Source organism: Pongo abelii, chromosome 11 (genome assembly GCF_028885655.2).
Source record: "Pongo abelii isolate AG06213 chromosome 11, NHGRI_mPonAbe1-v2.0_pri, whole genome shotgun sequence".
NCBI classification, from domain to species: domain Eukaryota; kingdom Metazoa; phylum Chordata; class Mammalia; order Primates; family Hominidae; genus Pongo; species Pongo abelii.
Window position 1 is genome coordinate 49,452,882 of NC_071996.2, and position 19,538 is coordinate 49,472,419.

Consider the following 19,538-nt stretch of genomic DNA (forward strand, 5'->3'; position numbering starts at 1 on the left):
TGAGATCATCCTGGCCAACATGGTGAAACCCCATCTCTACTAAAAATACAAAAATTAGCCAGGCATGGTGGTGGGCGCCTTTAATTCCAGCTACTTGGGAGGCTGAGGCAGGAGAATCGCTTGAACCCGGGAAGTGGAGGTTGCAGAGCCGAGATTGCGCCACTGCACTCCAGCCTGGACAACACAGCAAGACTCTGCCAAAAAAAAAAAAAAAAAAAAAACCCAAAAAATAGACAGGAAAGGTCATCATGTAAATGGTGATTATCTATTACAGCTGAATTACAGATGATGTTTGCTCTCTCTATGCCTTTCAGTGTTTTCCAAATTTTCAATATTAGGCTTGTATACTATATTAATAAAGACAACAGATTTTATGTTAAAAAAAAATAAGCCAAAGAAAAAGCTCTTATTGTTATTGATCTAAGAAGAAAGTGTATAACAAAGAGAGAGAGACAGAGAGAGAGGGAGAAGTATTATCTTTTCTCTCCCCCAAGCAGCAAAACTGTGGGACTGAAACAGAGTTCAGTTTATCTAATGGCAAGGTTTGGCTCTCAACTTTGGTTTGCAAAACGAAGGCTTGATTACAATTTGAGCCAGGAGGGGGCAGCAAGGAGCTGCTCATGAAGACAAAACAAAACACAAAGGCCCACTCCAGGGGCCTTTGGACTGGAAAGAGGAAGGTGGTGGACCCAAGCAGAGGTGGATGTGATACAGCGTAAGTCAGGGAAAACACCGAATGGAGGTGAGTCCAAACACAGTCAATAAAAGGGAACCAATGAGGAAAGACATCACTCCAGAAACTGAGAGCTGAAAGCAGTCATGGAGGCACAGGCCAAAGCTGAGTTCTGTGGCAGGTTTAGGTACCAAGAGAGAAATAAACATCTAAAGAAACAAACACCTCCAAAAGATTGCTCTACGGGGTAGAATCCAGAACAAGAAACCCAATGATCTTCATTGGTTCAAATGTCAGGAGCTGAGGAGTCCCATCTAAAATGCTGATAAACAGAGCTATAAAGGATGCCTTCTAGGCTCAAACACAAAACTCCTGTCCTTGCCTTTTCTGCTCTTATCTATGTGCCCAAGGAACCATGTAATCCCCAGTACAAGAGTAGATCATATAATTTACACATATATAGTGGATCAGAGACCTAATGTAGAGACGACAGCCATGCCCAGTCTTACCCAGCCACGCTCACAAATCAAATCCTCCTGCTTATCAGCTTTGGGCTAGATTTTGAAGTTGGCTTAATTTTAACCCTTTTTCTGGCACCTACAATTTTGTTTGGGAACTAGGCTTGCACTAGTACAATAGGCTTGCATTAGATAGATTGAGAATATTCCTATTTTACTCTTCATCCTTGGACAGAATTTAGCTCTTTTTCTCTCCCTTGCTGTTTCTGCCTATTGATTCCAAAGGCAGTGTTGCCTCTAGATTGGGGGCCCAGAGATAGGATTCAAATCAAAGTATGTCGAATTGCAAAGCAATTCTCACTGTTGCATAACCTCTCCGAGTCAGTTACCCTATCTTAAAACTAATCAAAATGTCAAAGAGTTATAAAGAATAATTTATATAATTAACTTACATAAAGCACTTTGTAAAATGCCCTGAATGGTATAGGCGCTTAATAAATGCTGGCCATAGTTTTTTATCCTTTGCTATATTCCCTAACAAACCAAACAAAAATCAAAGCACAGTCTTTTCATGGGGCTCATGGGAAGAATGGTCATCACACCCTCTTTCCCTCTATTGTTCCTGGGACATATTTTAAGTATTTATAATTGCTGTTCAGATTGGTGACAATTTTCATTTCATAAAATGACTCTTCTTATAATTATGCTTAAAGTCCTCTCTAAATGGTTCTTAAATATATTAATTATGCAAAATTTATCACCTGACATATGAAAGGGTAACTTTTCAAATGATTTCAGAGTAAATGGAATGCTGAGCCTTCTCCCATCCAGTAAAAGCAATATGTTCATTTGAACCAGGTCACGAGCCTGCCTGCCTAGAGAAGTGAAGCCCCTGGAATGTCTCTGAAGCAAATGCGCAGGTGTGTCTGCATGAAAAAAGACAAAATCGACCATGGAGCATTGGGTTAAATGCAGGATGACAGGCAACTCTGCAACTCACTTTACAATCACTTAACTCCTTTTGGTCCTTTGAGACCTAAAGGTGGTGCTGACAAGAAATGCAAGCCTGTCTGTATAGATATTATGAGTCCAGGATAACGGTCGTATAGCACTTTGGAAATAAAAAGTATTTAACCCTTCTAGCATGTTCCTCAGTCAAGAATAAAAAAATGTAACTTTTAAAAGCTCAAATAAGTATGTATTCCCCTGTGGGGGAAAAAAACTTCTGGCTGAATTTAATATTACTAACAAAACTACAACTGTAATAGGAGTACTTGAAGGAACAATTTGAGCTTACTCGAATTTGTTTCCTTAGAAGGCAGTAAATAAGTTTATCATTTTGACAGGTAAGACCGCCTGAGGTGCTTTGAACAAAAATAGGACACTGTCTTTCTGATCGAATGCTTTCATCTGAAGACTTCTTCCCATATCCACAACAGTACTTTGAACTCAAATGACATGTGTTTTATATATTAAATGAAGGGTTCCATTTTCTTGTCTTTGTTTTCACTAGTGTCCAAAAAATTGTTTCTACATGAAGTAGTAGGACCCCCAAAAAACTCAATAAATTATTACAGCCCTAATAGAACAAGCAAAGGTAAAGAAATGGACCCCAAATTCCAGATCAAAATCCATTAAAAAGCTACAGCCATGCATTAATGGCTTTGTTAAGAACCAAACAGAAACATCTTTTTTCCTCACTCCACCCCCTTCAGCTTTACTAAAATAAGCTCAAGGAGCACCGTGTCATTGACACTTTTCTTTGAGAATATCAGGGACAATTTAATTGAACACAGAATAGAATCTTTTACCTTTGTGGCCTGCTGTATATACTTTCCAAAGTATTTTCACATTTATTATTACATATTAGCTTAAATCTTTTACAATCAGGGAAACTGATGTATACAGAAGTTAAACGTCTAGCTCTCAGTTATTAGGCTTATTCACGTGAACTCATGAAGAGACACATCCAGCCAATGGCCACAGATATCATCCAAAAATTATTTACAAGTTGGAAATATAGAACTTGAAGGTAACTGAAGCTGTACAGGATTCTCATTTCTACAGTATTTCAAAGGAACCTTTATTTTCAAGAGCAAGAGCCAAAGATAGAATATTTGACAATCCATAAATGTGTTTGTAAAGCTTTGAATTAACTGAAATTTCTGGATTTTCTGTACTGAAAAGACCATCTCCCCTTTTTTGCCCTGTGAATTCTTTCTCTGGTAAAGTGGGTGTGTTTGATGACAGTGTAATCAACAATATAGGAGGTAGGATATAGAATTTACATAGTATTTTTGTAAAATATTTATGTCACTTTATTCCTACCAGAAGTAACCCATGTCTTTTACACAAGAACATCAAATTTGATGTAGAAAACAGGTGGCAAAAACAAGATAGTTAGGAGGATTCCAGGAGAACTCCAGGCACCTAAAAACTCGGGAACATTATCTGCCAGGGACCACAGTTGTGCCAAAATTAATATTTTCAGTATTCATTTCCCCTTAAATATGCCAAATGTCTAATATGATTTGCATGTGTGTGATATTAGCTACTTAAACTGCAATCTCAAAGGTATTATGTCAAGGACTGAGAAGAGGCTTTGTGGAGCATAATGGTGTCCAGTTTGTAAGACCTGCTATGGAGATGTCTTGCTTATGAATCTCCTATGGTGGAGGCCACTTTGGCCACATTCTATCAATCTAAATAAAAAGCTATGAAATGAGGACTGGCAGTATTCCATAAAATATTCCAATCTTACCCATCATTTATTTCAAAGTGGGTGCCTCTGAGCTCCTTTAAACAATTCTCTCAGAAAGAACATTAATGGTGCTTTTTTGTACACAACACATACTGTCTCTATATCAAATATGAAAATGATTCTACTGAGTACATCCATGGGTATGGAAATGACAAACTGTGATTTGATGTAATCCGTAATGAATGAGTAATAGAGTCAAACAACTAAGGGAAGGAGTCTATTTTAGAATTCTCACTGTGATATACAACATGGTTGTTAGACAAATCATAGATAGAACGATCTCTTGGCTTAGAGTCCTTTCTAGGTTTTATTGCTTGCTTGGGGGGAGAGGAGTTCTGGTTTCTGCGACCTGCTATGGGGAAGAAATGGGAAAAGGAGAAAGGAGAGTGGGAGAAAGTCAGGGAGAACTTCTTTTTTTCTGAAGCCCTTCCAGGCTCCTTCAGTCCAAAGTACTCAGCAGGCAAGTGCTGTACTTTGGGGTATTGTGTTCTGAACCCCAATAAAGTTTGTTGGGAAGTACCCTTAGAATAAATACCTGTAGGGAGGTTAAGACAGTACCATTGGGCAGAGAAGAGTGGAGCTGCACAATAAAACTCCAGATGATTCTAAATTGAGTTCTGGAACTAGACAGACCTTTAATACTTCCCCACCTTGAGGCAAGAGGGCTAGGCTCTTAATTAACCCCCTTGTCCATTAACAATTCCTTCAATGTTGGTATCTCTGTATTAGTTCAGGCTGCTATAAAAATTACTGTAGGGCTGGGTAGCTTAAATGAGAGCTACTCCTTTCTGTCAGCTCTGGAGGCTGGAAGTTTGAGGTCAGCATGTCAGCATGGTCACTCTATAATAACATGACTCTCAAGCATTTGCATTTCAATATGTTCACTTCAGTGGGAGGGAAGCAAGGAGGTTACATCTACAGAAATGGGGCACACACAATATCAAAGCTCATTTTATCTGTGCTGTAGCCTGTAATAAACAACTTTTCATACTTGTGGTGATTGCAATTTATTCATGATATTTCAATTTTCCATAAAATGCTTGTGAATTTCAGGGGAGTATACTGTGCACATGAACATCAGCCTTCCCGCTTATCACAGAATCCAAAAGCGTGAAGCATGTTAGTACTTTGCTGTTACCCAGTAGTTTTAACATTCTATTTCAAGGCTTTCATGAAAGCATAAAAGATGTTTTACTTTTTCTTCCTACCTTTGCCCCCTCTTGATGGAAACGATTTCCTCAAGCAAGAAAAAAAAAGGTTATGACAGCACCATGAGGAAGACACTATTCCAGGAGCTCAGTAATCTGGTCCTTTTCCATTTTCCCAAAGCAACGTAGAGAGAGAAAGGGTAAAACAAAGTTGTGCTGTTTAGTCCAAAACAAATAGTTGAAGGCAAACTTCTTACAGGAAATGCAGTCTAGAAGGAAAATGAATTTAGAGAAAAGGAGAGCTTTGCTTAAAATGTGTGAGTTTTCTTTTTGGCTGAGCTTCAGCTGCTTCCTGGGTCAGTTGGTTAATGGCACATACTCCATCTCTCTCTAAGTGGGCAATGACAATTCCAGTTAGTTTTTCTTCAACTGACTGTTTAGACAGAAGAAGAGAAGGAATAATGTAATTATAAATGTTTAAAGGCCTTATGAGCTTCTTTGCTTTTCCAAGAAAATAAACAAAGTTGAGAGTTCTCAAGTGGGATCCTTGAAATCAAGATTTACTTCCTGGCTTGGGGCTAACTTGCTATGGTTTATGGACATTTTTTCAGCTCTCTGAGCCTCAGTTTCTTCATCTATAAAAGTAGATGGCTGGACTTGATGAGTTTTAATTTGCCTTTCAGGTTCTGTGACTCAAGAGAGGCTGTGTTGAGTACTGGGACCCTGAGCTCAGCCCTGCCTGGGCTCAAATCCAAAAGTATCACGTCCAGCTGTGTGACCTTGGGCAAGTCACTTCCCCTCCATGTCCAGTGTCTTTAACATATGGTACTAATAGTACTCACCTTATGGGTGTATTGTATTAAATATGTTAATATGTAAATAATGTAAACAGTTCATAGCCTATAATAAGTATTTAATTTTTGTATTATTAACTTGTAATGTATAAAGAACATTGTAATACCTTAGATTTGTTTCAACCTTGGCTCAGATCAGGTGTTTCTTTCACTACAATGTAAAATGTCAATATATTTTATCCTTGGTCCGGTGTACTCCAATTGTGAAAAAAAAATTCACCAAAAGTGAAATTTTTATTTTATTTATTAGTTTATTTTTTTGAGACAGGGTCTCCCTTCATCACCCAGGTTGGAATGTAGTGGCATGATCAGAGTTCACTGCAGTCTCAAACTCCCTGCCTGAAGCAATCTTCCCGCCTCAGTACCACCCCCAACCCACACCCCAAGTAGCTGGGACTACAGGTGCACGTTACCATGCCCAGCTAATTTTTTGTATTTTTAGTAGAGATGGAGTTTTGCCATTTTGCCCAAGCTGGTCTTAAACTCCTGAGCTCAAGCAATCTGCCCGCCTTGGCCTCTCAAAGTGCCACCTACACATTCTCTAAGGAGTCTGCATACAATTTCCAAACTAAGTTAACCTGTGGATTTCACAATCTCCCTCCTGTGCCACATTCTAGTTCCTCTTTAAAGGTTAATGACTTAGGAAATTGCTTTTCTTAACTTGCTTTTCCTAAGAAATTGTCCATTTCTTTTTGAATCATTCCAAATATATTAATCCATTGGTATAGGCTACTAGATTACTTGTAAAATATTGATACGCATTTTTAAAGTAATTGTTTATTTTGTTACCAAAAAAGATGGATAATAGTGAGAAATTACCAGAAATGTCTAACATTCCCGGATTATAGCCTTTAACTGTAACAGACCCAACATATATAGAAATCATATTACTGGAAGGATTGCACAACCTACAGTAGCCAATTGTTAGCAGGGCTGCCAGAAAGCAATGTGTTCCATTCTGAAATTACATGCTTATTGTCCATGTTGTTTTATTTGTTCTAAAGGTTAAACTTGTTGCTGGCCTTAAAATGTCATGTGTAATTCTTTGAAAATCATATTTTTAAAATGCTGAATTTAGGATTGTATTTCCATATAACTTACCAGTGGAAAAAGAAAGACATTCTTTATAGTCTGTTCTTTAGTGAAAAAGGATCATTTAGAAACAATAGCATCTACTTTTCTGAAACAAAGGAGTTATTTCCAACCTGGGGCTCGTATGTTTGAGAATAAGCCAAAAACTTAATGGTTTTTCATAGAGCCAATAACCATTTGAAGTGCAGTCTAAAACCAAAGGACAAGAGAATGGAGTAAAAGAGAACTTCTGCAATTGACTTTAACCGGAAAGAAAAAAAATAAGGTGCCCAAACTGTGGCCTTTTAAGAGTTATTTCAAACCTACCCAAACAAATGTTTTTAAGCTAACATGTAAGAACCTGTTGAATTCTGAATTTAGCCAAACAGCCCTCTGGGCTGAAACAAATGGGTAAACTCGTTTCAACTCGTCCTTGTGAGCATTTCTGAAATGTGAGCATTTCTGAAAACATACCTCCCGAAATAATGATATATCTTAGCAAGCAACATCCTTCCCTTTTCTGAAACTATTAAGTTATTATAAGCTAAGTACGTACTCTCTGAATTAATAACATGCTATTTTCAAAGTCAACAGTCTTGTTAATTTGCATGAGTTTCTGTTTTTCCTTGGAATAAACATATTCTGGATGTTTCCCAGCACTCTCTTGCAAACATATCTCCTTCTAATTACCCTTACTATAGAATTGGTGGTTTAGCAGACTAGATGCAAGGAAAAGAAAGCTGCTATTATTCCAGGGGTGGGGTGGTGGGGGAACTATTGGAGCTTGCTTTCAGATATTTCTGCTTTTGTGAATACTAATATTCAGCTGAGCCACAGCTCATTTGTTTTTCCTCCCCCTGGAAAATTGGGAATTACAATATTTTATATCAAGACTATATAAGCTACACCATTACAATATAGAATTATAGAATACTAATGCTTGAAAAAGCTTCTCACACTCTAGTTCATGTATCTGATTTTATAGGCAAGAAAATTGTATTAGTTCATGTATCTAATTTTATAGGCAAGAAAACTGTATTATAAATGACTAAACATTTTATAGCTTAATAAAGAACAAGATCAGAAATTTGGGTCTCTTGACTTTCTCTCCTATCGTCTTTCAATATGTCATTTGGCCACTAATGCGTTGATATTTATTATATAATTTAATTATATGTAATATCTAATTATGTCCCTCTTTTTTCCAGGTGAAACAAATACCCTATGTTTTAATATGGTTAATCTATTAGCTATGGTGATTCAGTTTTTCTAACAAACAGGATTACCACAGGGATATTTTATGACATATTTTACTCTTTTAACTTAAATGTGACTCTACCAATTGGTATTATGATCTGGCAGTTCAAATATCAATGAAAGATTAACATCAGTTTGGACAACTTTTAGTTTTGGGATTTGATCAAATGGAATCCTGTTTGGGGAGCTGAATACAGTAAAGCAGTCTGCAGTGACCTCTGAATTAATCAAAATGGAGGGGTCATGTAGATAATAAAACAGAGGTCCACATGTAGATCAGAAACAGAAAACATGCACCAAAAGAATAAGGCAAACAAAATCAAAGTGGTACTTTTCTCATTTTTTTTCTTCCTGGGAGCAAGATGCTGATCAGTCCCCAGAGCTCTGTGTCCATCCTTGCCTCTTTTCCAAATGTCATGGCACCTATTTCCAATAAACATCATCTGGTCATTTACAGGCATATCCCCAACCCCAAATACAGAAATATTGCTCCAGGAAAGACTCAAGAAACTGTCAGGAACTTTATAGATCAGCTCCTCCCCTGTGTTGAAGGCAAAAATAGCTATTTTGCCTGTTGAAGGCCTCTTAATGAAACACGGATGATGAAGTCAGGGGACCAGAGCTTGGATAGAGGAAGGAGGGAATCTGTCATACATCTCTTCTCTTATAACCAGTTCAAACTTGGAACCTCTTGTGGCCACATCTGTGCCTGATACTTTAACATGTGGAATTGAGGGGAGCCCTGTCTTCCTCTCCAGGCATGCATCTGAGACCTGCTTTTCTCCATGGTGATACAGACGGGAGACAGGGAAATACCTGATGGAAGAGAGTGGTTCCCTGGCAAAGACCCCACCCTCAAGCGTGGATACCCACGGTCCTAAGTGAGAATAGGCATTCCTGTTTTTGCACCCAGGAAGTTGCCTTTTGGCCTGCCACATCCCCTATCCTGTACCTATATAAACCCTGAACCCCAGGCTCCAGAAGGAGACAAGAGCAGATGAGCAGACGAGGAGACAAATGGCAGAATGGCACAGCAGAGAAAGAGACAAGAGGAGGAACGTCTGAACGCCGAGAGGAGTCAGGCTGGGGGCAGTCAGAGAGGAGTTCAGGCACTGGACAGCCAAAACTCCAGAAGAAGATCATGTTTCCACTCCATCCCACTTCCAGTTCCCCATTCGTCCTGCTGAGAGCCACTTCCACCACTCACTAAAACCCTGCATTCACCCTTCAAGTCCGTGTGTGACCTGATTCTTCTCGGACACTGGGTAAGAACTTGGGATACAGAAAGCTGTCATACTGGCCCTCTGCCCTTGTGAAAAGGCAGAGGGTCCACTGAGCTGGTTAACACTTAAGCCGTCTGCGATGGCAAGGCTAAAAGAGCACACTGTAACATGCGCCCACTTGGGTTCTGGGAGTTGCAGACACCCACCCCTAGATACTGCTGTGGGGCCGGAGCCTAAAAGTGCTTGCCCTGGCTCCTGCACCTGCCCACCTGCATGCTCCCCCTCCCATCAGGGCTTTGAGCAGTGGCGGCAACCGAATAGGCAAGCCACAACCCTGTTGCACATACTACAAGGGCAACCAGGGAACTCTCCCATTTCAGTGGCCCTTTCTCAACATCCTACCCATGCTTCCAATCCTCCTTGCTCTGAATTGCATGAGAGACTTTAACATTTATGATGGATTCTGTCATTTTGCACTCTTGTAGCATGACTCCTACCTGTTGTAATATTGAACCAGAGTGGCCATTTATTTGTTTGAAATGGAGTTCTACCTTCCAAACTCCCCTTAATACCTCTGTATTCACGTCCATGTTTACACCAAACCCCTCCTCACTCCACCATCTTTCACACTCAGCACAATGTGGAGCCAGTGTGTAAACACTTGGTGAGAGTCTGGGGGTGGAAAATTGGCTTTGCTTCAAGCTTACCCAGATGTGGTTTAGACATTCACAGATTAAGACTGTTCCTTGTTTGAGATCATAACCTCCCTTGGAAAAGCTGGCTATTGTCCAAAGTCTACCTTTATTACTTGTCAAGAGCCATCCAACCTCTTTGGACCAGTAGTCTTCAAAATAAAGTGCAAGCATCACAGTGGATGGCCAAGATGACCTATTGGGCCAGATGTGAAAAGAAATATAACAACTGACATTAACATCTATTTTTACCTTACTTTTTATTGTCTTTTGCCAATACTGAAATATATATATATATATATATAATGCTACTATAGTACTTTTTATAATATATAAATAAATAGCATATATTAGGGGTGAAGGCAAAAATCATTTTTGCTGATAGAGGTGCATGACCAAAACCTTTGTATACTACAACCTTTTTCTACTACGTGGAACAAGCACTGTCTGACCCAAAGTAAATAATCTATAAATTATTTTTGAGTGATTAGTCAGGTAATGGTTAAACAAAGCAAATGAAACCACTGTTATATACTATGGTATACTCTTAAAGTCTATCTTCATACTACCTCATTTACCCCCAATTCAGTTTTTGGTATCATCCATTCATACAAGTGTCCCGGAAAGAGAAAATTTGTCATCAAAAGTGGGGGCTATGTCAGTAGATGGACATCTCATGGGATTGTAAAGTGTCATGGATAAAACTAATGAAAAAGTCAAATTTGATGAGCAGTGGTATCAACTGTGAGCCTCAGAGTGTGTTTTCCTTGATCCCATGGGCTTTGATTTTCTTATCTTAGAATTACTGAGAAATCCAATATTCCAGCACTCAGTCAAACTAGCTATACCTTGTTGGTTAAAAAAAAAATATATATATATATATATTACATATATATAGTGTGTGTGTGTGTGTATGTGTGTGTGTATATATGTATGTGTATATATGTATGTATATATATATGTATGTATAAGCAGAATAGCTTATTTCTGTTCTGGGGAAATAGAACAGAATAGCTTATTTCTGTTCTAATGTACAGTAGTAGCAAACAACACTGTATTGTCTACTTGAAATTTGCTAACAGAGTAGATCTTAAATATTCTCACCACAAACACACACACAAAAGTTAACTATGTGAGGTGATAGGTATGTTAACTAACTTGATTGTGGTAATAATTTTACAATATATACATATATCAAATAAAAAAACAGCATATTTTTGCCATGATATTTTGGAATATTCAGCTTGATTTAGAAATATTCAAATGTATTCAGGGGTAAGCCATAAAAAATTCTGAGTCCGGAATTTAAAAGGAGTTTAAAATGACAGAGTCATTGTCCAGTGTAGCTGTAGGTTAGAGTGTTTGAAGTTGTCTTATACATTTCTATACCCAATGCAGACTATACTCACGGGACTCACATATTTAAGTGACATGGTTATTAATAATTTATTCCAAGCCAAAGGTAATTAATGTAAAATAATTTGGAATTTGGCTGGGGCCTTTGTGTTTCAAACACAAAGTCTATGGGCCCAAGTGAGTGAATGCTGCATAACCAGCCAAATCTCTTTAAGTCAACATTGCTTTCTTTTCACCATTTTGATCAAAGTAATTAATTTTATTATGAGAAGCAATCATCCAATAAGAGATAAAATTTTAATGATAGGTATTAATAGAAAAATTTGGAGAAAAACAAGTCTCTGTGGGAATATTCTTGATATGAGGATTTGGGAACTCTTGTGGGTCTCTGGAAAACACCTCACTTTTTGAACTAACAGTGATAACTCCACATATGGAGTGCCTACTATGTGTTAGGCTTTGTACTAGGAGCTTTAATTGATTTTTCTCATTAAATTCTGACAATAATTGAATGGGATTGGGAATTGAGATTTTGTGAGATTAAGGGCTTGCTCAACATCACAAAGCTTGGAAGTGGTGCGACCAGATTTTAAAGGTTAGTTCATCTGACCCCAAAACCCCCGCCCTTCCTTGTCCTGCTAGCATATAGCATATGGCCTTTGTGCAGCCAGTCAGATGCCCTGCCAGGACTTCACATCTTCAAAGACAGACAAAAATGGATGGGATTAGAGATTACTCACAATGGTTTCAAATTAATTCATTTTCCAAGCGCAATAAAACTCCCAGTGGCATCCTCAAATACACCAGTTTTGTGGCAGGTGTTTGCCTGTATCTGCCACTTTTGGGTCCAGGCAGTCCTGGCTCTATACCCTTCCCACTGACATCCTTCCAAAAAATCCCTTAGCCAAAATTGGTTTCTGTTGCTTGCAACAAAAACCATGATTATTATATACCAGAATGGACATCCGTGGCAAAAATGATACTGGGGAGATATAAAAATAAAACTTTCACTGAGAAATATTTGGGGTAATAGGTGAAGACCGAATCATGTGTCCCAAAGCACTATTTGAACAAAGGTCATCCAGGGTCTACATGGTGGAAAGGAAGTGGGCACCTTAGAGCCCTGCCAAACATCCCACTGAAACTAAAGAAATAGAGACTATCTAACATATGTATCCAAGAAGTCTATACCAATGATATTGATGTGGAAAGCACAGGCACCCCTTCCCTCGGTGGCCCAGTGACTCATTTAGGCTCATCACTGGTAGCTCAGTCAATACCTTACCAGACTCTTCCATATTGTATCTGTGTATGGGGATAGTCCCAAGCTCCCCTGTATGATTGAAATCTACACAGATCTAGAGAGATGGAGACTGATACAGGCCCAAGGTTAATCCTGCTACTTTCTCAGCATCATTCATGACATGCTCCAGTGAAGACTGTCTTGGGAAATTACCATAGTCACATTGACTCTGTAGAAATCCATAACTCAGATCTCCAAAATAAGAACACACAACTGAATTCTATAATTAATTCACATTGTGGCAGTTTGTGAATGATAAGTTATAAACTCAATATAGAGTACAGTAGTCCTGCTGTTCCCAGAATGTTAATTTTCATGGCTCAATCCCTATAGCAACCTTTCCATTTGCCGAATGCTCGTATTCCTCACAACCAAGCCTTGCTTGGCAATGTAAAACTTTGTAAGCCAGAATTTCATTTGACCCTCAGAATAACTGTGTACGGTAAAAATGATTCTCATTTGAAGATCAGGAAACTGGGGCTCAGGGTGACTAAGTGTCTTCTTCAACAACACACAGCTAGTAAATGGCAGCTCAAGGAAAGAAATTTACCATAAGAGCTTAGTGATATTGTTAGAGGATGTTTGTTTCTTTGTAATCTGTACATTATGAATATTGTCTTTTTAAAGCAAGTCTAGGGCATTATTTTGGTAGGCAGGGCATTAGTATTTTCTACTGACTAAAATATCTCTCTGACTGAGGACTGAAAGGCATTGCTTTGTGTTAAGCATGTTTCCTTTCTCTGCCAACTTTCTTTTAAAATGCATATGCCTCTGGAAGGATAACACATTGTATCAATGATTTTTATGCTAACACTCTTTTCAATATCTGATTAGTCAGTAACAATGACAACAACAAAGCAAAGGTTTTAAAAATGCTTAAAGGGTAAAAGGGAAAGGAAGAAATTAGAAGACAAGCATGTGCTGTTCGCAACTTCCTGGATCACAGGGGGCTTCTTCACCCTCCATTTCCTTCTCTAAGAGTTCCCAGAGCCCAGGCTCAGTTTCATGCCCAGAAACAGCAACAGAGATGCTAGGGCCCAACCGGTTTCAGAACTCACTGTCTCCCATAAAACTATGTCTCTTAATTCTGGTGCAGATAATAACAAAGGCAGATGACCAAGCCAACAAACATTTTCCCCATGCCGCCTTCCTTATATTAGTTGAATAAATGTAAGCATATTAGGTTCGTTGCCTGATGCACACAGCAAGTCACAAAGCCGAGACACCAGGTTGCAGCAGAGAAAAATGTTTAATCATAGGGTCGCTGAAGGAGGAGATAAGAGAAAACCTCAAATCCATGTCCCTGAGGAGTTTAGGGGTAGGGTTTTTAAGGGTTTTGGAGTGGGCTAAAGTGTGGAGACCCTTGACTGGTCACAGAGCGCAAGGTGAAGTCATTTTCCTGAAGACAGGAAAATGAAGCTGTATTTTCATGCTGATCCTGTTCCTCTGTGAAGGTCTTCAAATTGGTTGTTAGAATTCAGGGTCTGAAAAACATCTCATGCAACTCTTAAACAAAATGTCACAGATCCTGTCTATAGGAACCATGGGTATGCAAATCAATTCTTAAACAGCCTTAAAATCCTAATGTCAGAAATCCTATCAATAGAAACAATGGAGATGCAAATGGTCAGTATCTAGTGCTGCCTGACTTTTAGCAACAAGAAAGTGGGCCAAAGTGCAGCCTAATTAATCTTTAATTATAACTATATTTCTGACCAATATCTGGCATGCAATTCTTGTCAACCCTGTAAGGATGGTTTCCTAAAGGTATGGAGTGGTCCATCCATCATGTGAACCCTCCACAGACCCTGAAACTACCGTGGAAGATCAGATGAAGCTGATTCACATGCATTAGCCTCAGAAAATTCTACCAGGACACAGTTGACCCTCTACAAAACAATAGTGTATGGAGCCTACACAAGTCCTTATTCTTTACAAAGCTGAAACCTGAGAGGTAAAGCTACTTTCACTGAGCTCTGAAACATTTCAGACTCACTTAGTGGAACCCTAAAACATCAGTTACTATGAGTCCGCTGAATATTTTAAGTATTCAAATGCATCCTCCCTCTAAGCAACCCATAATAGACATTCATTATAATGGTTTTTGCATGTTAGTAAGATATCTTTTCTGAGATAGAGGTTTCTGGTAGTAGTTTATTAAAATATTAGATATTAGAGCACCTTGTAATTCTTACAGATTTGTTTATATTTTCCCTTTGTCCTCTGTATTAAAAGGAATAAAGGTTTTGAAGGTTTTTCCCTAAAAATAGAAATAATTTATTTAAAGAAAAAATAATTTAGACCTTGGTTGAAATTATTAGACAATAAGAATTATATTTAACAATGTATTTTCAATTAATTTTTAATTAATCCAGATAAAATTATGAGAAGGGTGTATTTGCCAAATATAAAAAATGATAACAGTATAAAGACAATTAATCAAACAGACTGAGAAGCCAAAAATGAAATTACATCTAATACTTTTGTTAATGCAAAAGAACAAATGGTATCATATTTGGAAGGTTTTCTTTTGTAAAATTGCTTAATCAAGAGCCTGAGGCTTCAGTACTGTTGGACAGTAAAGTTAGACTACTCCCCTCCCTAACATCCATTTGTATCGTAGCTTAGATCTTTAGCTAATTCTGTTAAATATTGATTTTCAACCACTGATTTACACAGAAGACCTGGAAGTGAAGCGGTTTTTAATACTCTCTTCTCATTCCTCCAGGAGTCAGGCCATGGCTCAAGACTCCATGGAGATACACATGTGTAGAAATACATGTCCAATGGAATAGTTGTTGGATGGAAGTGAGATTTCAGGAAAATAGTAATGGGCTCCTAAGAAGGAGCACACATTATGGGGTAAGGAGTAGGGACCAATGAATTAAAAATAGCCCTCCAGGATGAGGGAGGTAGAGGAGTATAGGCTGTGAGCCAATCATGTGGCTTAAAGAGAACCCCGTAATTCTGTCACCCTGGAGTATCAGATGTGCCTTTGGAAAAAAAGGTGTGTGTGTGCACACATGCATGATCTGGAGAGCAGTGTCACTAAAAAACTATAGCTGTCTGCACTCTAGACAGGTTCACTGTGGGACACATCTTAATGAAAAAACAGAAGCAACAAACAGCCTTTTATTTTGTCAAAACTGAATGAGGAAAGTATTGGAATATCTCTTATAAATTTGCATTGCAATGGCAATGGCAGGAAATAACCCAAGACGCAAGAACCACTCCACAGAGCTGTCAGTAAAAGGCAGCATTGGGTCTTGCCAGCAGAAGAAGAGAGGATTTCGATGCTACAACCAGGGTTAACAGGTTTTGGCCACTTAAGGTTCTGGCACCTCCATGTGGCTTTCAGAAAGGTCAGTGTTGTTGCAGCTCAGTCTTTGACTACAGTTCAGCTTCTACTTTGGCTGTAGAGAAAATGCAGAGAATTATTATGTAGGCACCAATCTCAAGCCCTGGAGGTTTTGAAAAAATTGGAGGAGAAAAATTCCAGAAAGAACTGGAGATCAAATTTGTAAAGCAATGAGGATTTTGGACCATCATTATTTCAACATACATGTAAATGTGGGCTTATTTATACATACTTTCTTTAAGGCTTATTACATGGTAGGTAATCACTAATCTGGTTTTCTAATTTGTCCCACTTCCCTACTACAAGGAAGGTCAAAAGAGTGAATGATACAGTTCAGACATACGAATCCTATATTATTCAAATGGGTGTTTTTATATACATATATATGCTGAACCTTTCTCCATTTGTTGCAATGTTTCTAGGGACAGGCTACAGCTCCTATTAATAGATCTTTGAGACCAGAATATTTAATCATATGACTCAATATACATCAATACCTTTTTATATTTTTTGGATCATTAGAGCCTTTTAAAAGGTTATGAAAGATACAGATATTCTCCCTAGAAAAAGGCACATGTGTACATAACTTTAGGGTATCCCCATTTATAATCCCCTTTGACATTTCTCCTCCAATATCTCTTTCATACCTACCATCTCTCATTGGAGTCCTCCAAACATCTTCCTGGCATCCAGCCTCCCCAGCTTTCCTGCCTCTTTCACCCCACCCTCACCCTTCTCACACAGCAGGAACTTTCTCTGGCTTATTATTCACACTCCTCTGGAGTTGACACTTCACCTGGATTCTCCACAACAAAGGAGAGCCCAGCAATGTTGACTTAGCTCTTAAGAATCCGTTTTTTCCTTCAATCTGTTCAGCCTTGTTTTTCTCTTTATGTTTGTTTGATTCCGTATTCTAAGATTAGGTACAAGGCTGAAAAAGAAAAACTTCTCTTGGGAGAGTAGAGGAAGAAAAGGAGCCAAGCAGGCAGATGCCTAACTACCTTATGGGAGTGAAGAAACATCAGGTCATTACCAGATGACGATGCATTTGTCCCCAACCTATTTTCATGCACATAAACCTTTAAAAACAAAGCTGAAGATGACATCTCTTCTGGGGTTGTGGGAGGAGAGAAACAGGTGAAGAAGCCCTCACACCAAGATTGAGATTTTTTTTGAGTCTTTGATTTTTTCTAATTGACTGTTGAGCAAAAGATTAATTTTATTCAAGACAAAATGATTTGGAAAAATGTTCATAGCATCTCAAGTAATCATATCTACAGTTTGCCTTGAAACTCTAGAATGCTGCAAAGATATCTCCTAGACTCCTGGAATAGAATCCATAAATATTTTTAAAAATCAATTGTGTAATAATCACCATCTCATAGGCAGGAATAAAACCAGAAAACGCTACACATTCCAGGTGGCCTGGATTGACATCCCATAGAGCAAATGTTGAAGTCAAGCACAGTGTCCTTCTAACTATGGAGCCAGATATATTTTCTCTCTGTTTTCTTCTTCACGAAAACTATTTGACTGAGTTACTATTTCACAGGATCCTTTTCCCCTTAGAGATTTGTATTGCTGACTGTGCTATTTTACTTAATAATTGGGTGTCCATTAATTATTTATCCTTTCATTTAGCAAACACTTATTAAACATCTTTAGGCACAATGTAAGCATAAACGTCAACAAGATTTGGACTCTGGAGGCAAGATAATCTAAGTTATATCCAGTAAAAAGGCAATTATGTAAACCCCTAAGAGGTGTTCCTAACCCTGCCTTGGGGCATCAAGAAAGGCTTCCTGGAAGAAGTTTATATAAATCAAGAGCTGTAGTATAATTAAGAGTTAGCCGCAGAGCTATAGGATAATTAGAAGTTAGTTGGAGAGCTATAGGATAATTAGGAGTTATCTGGGTAAAGGTAAGAAGAGAGTGCCAGGCAGACTTCCTCACTAGAAGGATGAATTTGAAGCAGAGAATACTGGATGAGAAAGTTTAGCCTCAAATCCAGTTTGTAAAGCAAGATTATTCAGGATGGAGGGGAAAACAGATGTGTATTAAATCAGGGTGCTTTAATTATGAGCTAACATTTGACTCCTTGAAATTAAAGCTTGTTATGGTCATAAAATTCTCTCAGTGTGTGGGAGAGATGATAGTGTAGAGTGGACATCCAGCACATCCTTGTTGAACTGATGTAAGAAGGAATAAGGAACAGAGATTTATTTTCTGGGAAGTTGATTTCCAAACAGTTTTGGGTAGTATGCCATAATTGGAAAGTTACCAATGCTGGTACTTATAAAGCTTTAGAATTTTGCTTGAAATATTATAAATTCCATGATTCAAATTAAAAGTGTTAATTTAGACTCCAATGCTAAGGAGAAGTTACATCTAAATTATTGACAGCCTTAAATTATCCATTCTATTCTTTGAATTTCCTCCATTGGTGCATGTAATGACAGTCATCTATATGATTGATGATATGGTTTGGCTGTGTCCCCTCACAAATATCATCCTGAATTGTAGTTCCCATAATCCCAACATGTCCTGGGAGGGATTCAGTTGGAGGTAATTGAATCGGGGGGGTGGCTGCCCCCATGTTGTTCTTATGATTATGAGTGAGTTTTCATGAGAGCTAATGGTTTCATAAGGGGCTTTTCCCTCTTTGTTTGGCACTTCTCTCTCCTGCCACCATGTGAAAAAGGACATGTTTGCTTCCCTTTCCACCATAATTGTAAATGTTTTGAGCCACCCTCCTCCCCCAGCCCTGCGGAACTGTCAATCAATTAAACTTCTTTCCTTTATAAATTACCCAATCTCGGGGAATTCTTTATAGCAGTGTGAGAATGAACTAATACAGTGATTTTGTATCAAGGGTGTGGGGCGCTACTATAAAGATACCCAAAAATTAGAAGCAACTTTGGAACTGGATAACAGGCAGAGGCTGGAACAGTCTGGAGGGCTCAGAAGAAGACAGTAAACTGTGGGAAACTTTGGAACTTCCTAGAAACTTGGAGGGCTCAGAAGACAGGAAGATGTGGGAAAGTTTGGAACTTCCTAGAGACTTGATGAATGGTTTTGACAAAAAGGCTGATAGTGATATGGACAATGAAGTCCAGGTTGAGGTGAGTGCAGATGGAGATAAGAAACTTACTGGTAACTGGAATAAAGGTGACTCTTGCAATGCTTTAGCAAAGACCCTGGCAGCATTTTGTCCCTGCCTGAGAGATCTGTGGAAGTTTGAACTTGAGGGAGATGACTTAGGGTGTTTGGCAGAAGAAATTTCTAAGTGTCAAAGTGTTCAAGAGGAAGCAGAGCATAGGAGTTTGAAAAATTTGTAGACTGACAATGCAATGGAAAAGAAAAACCCATTTTCTGGGAAGAAAT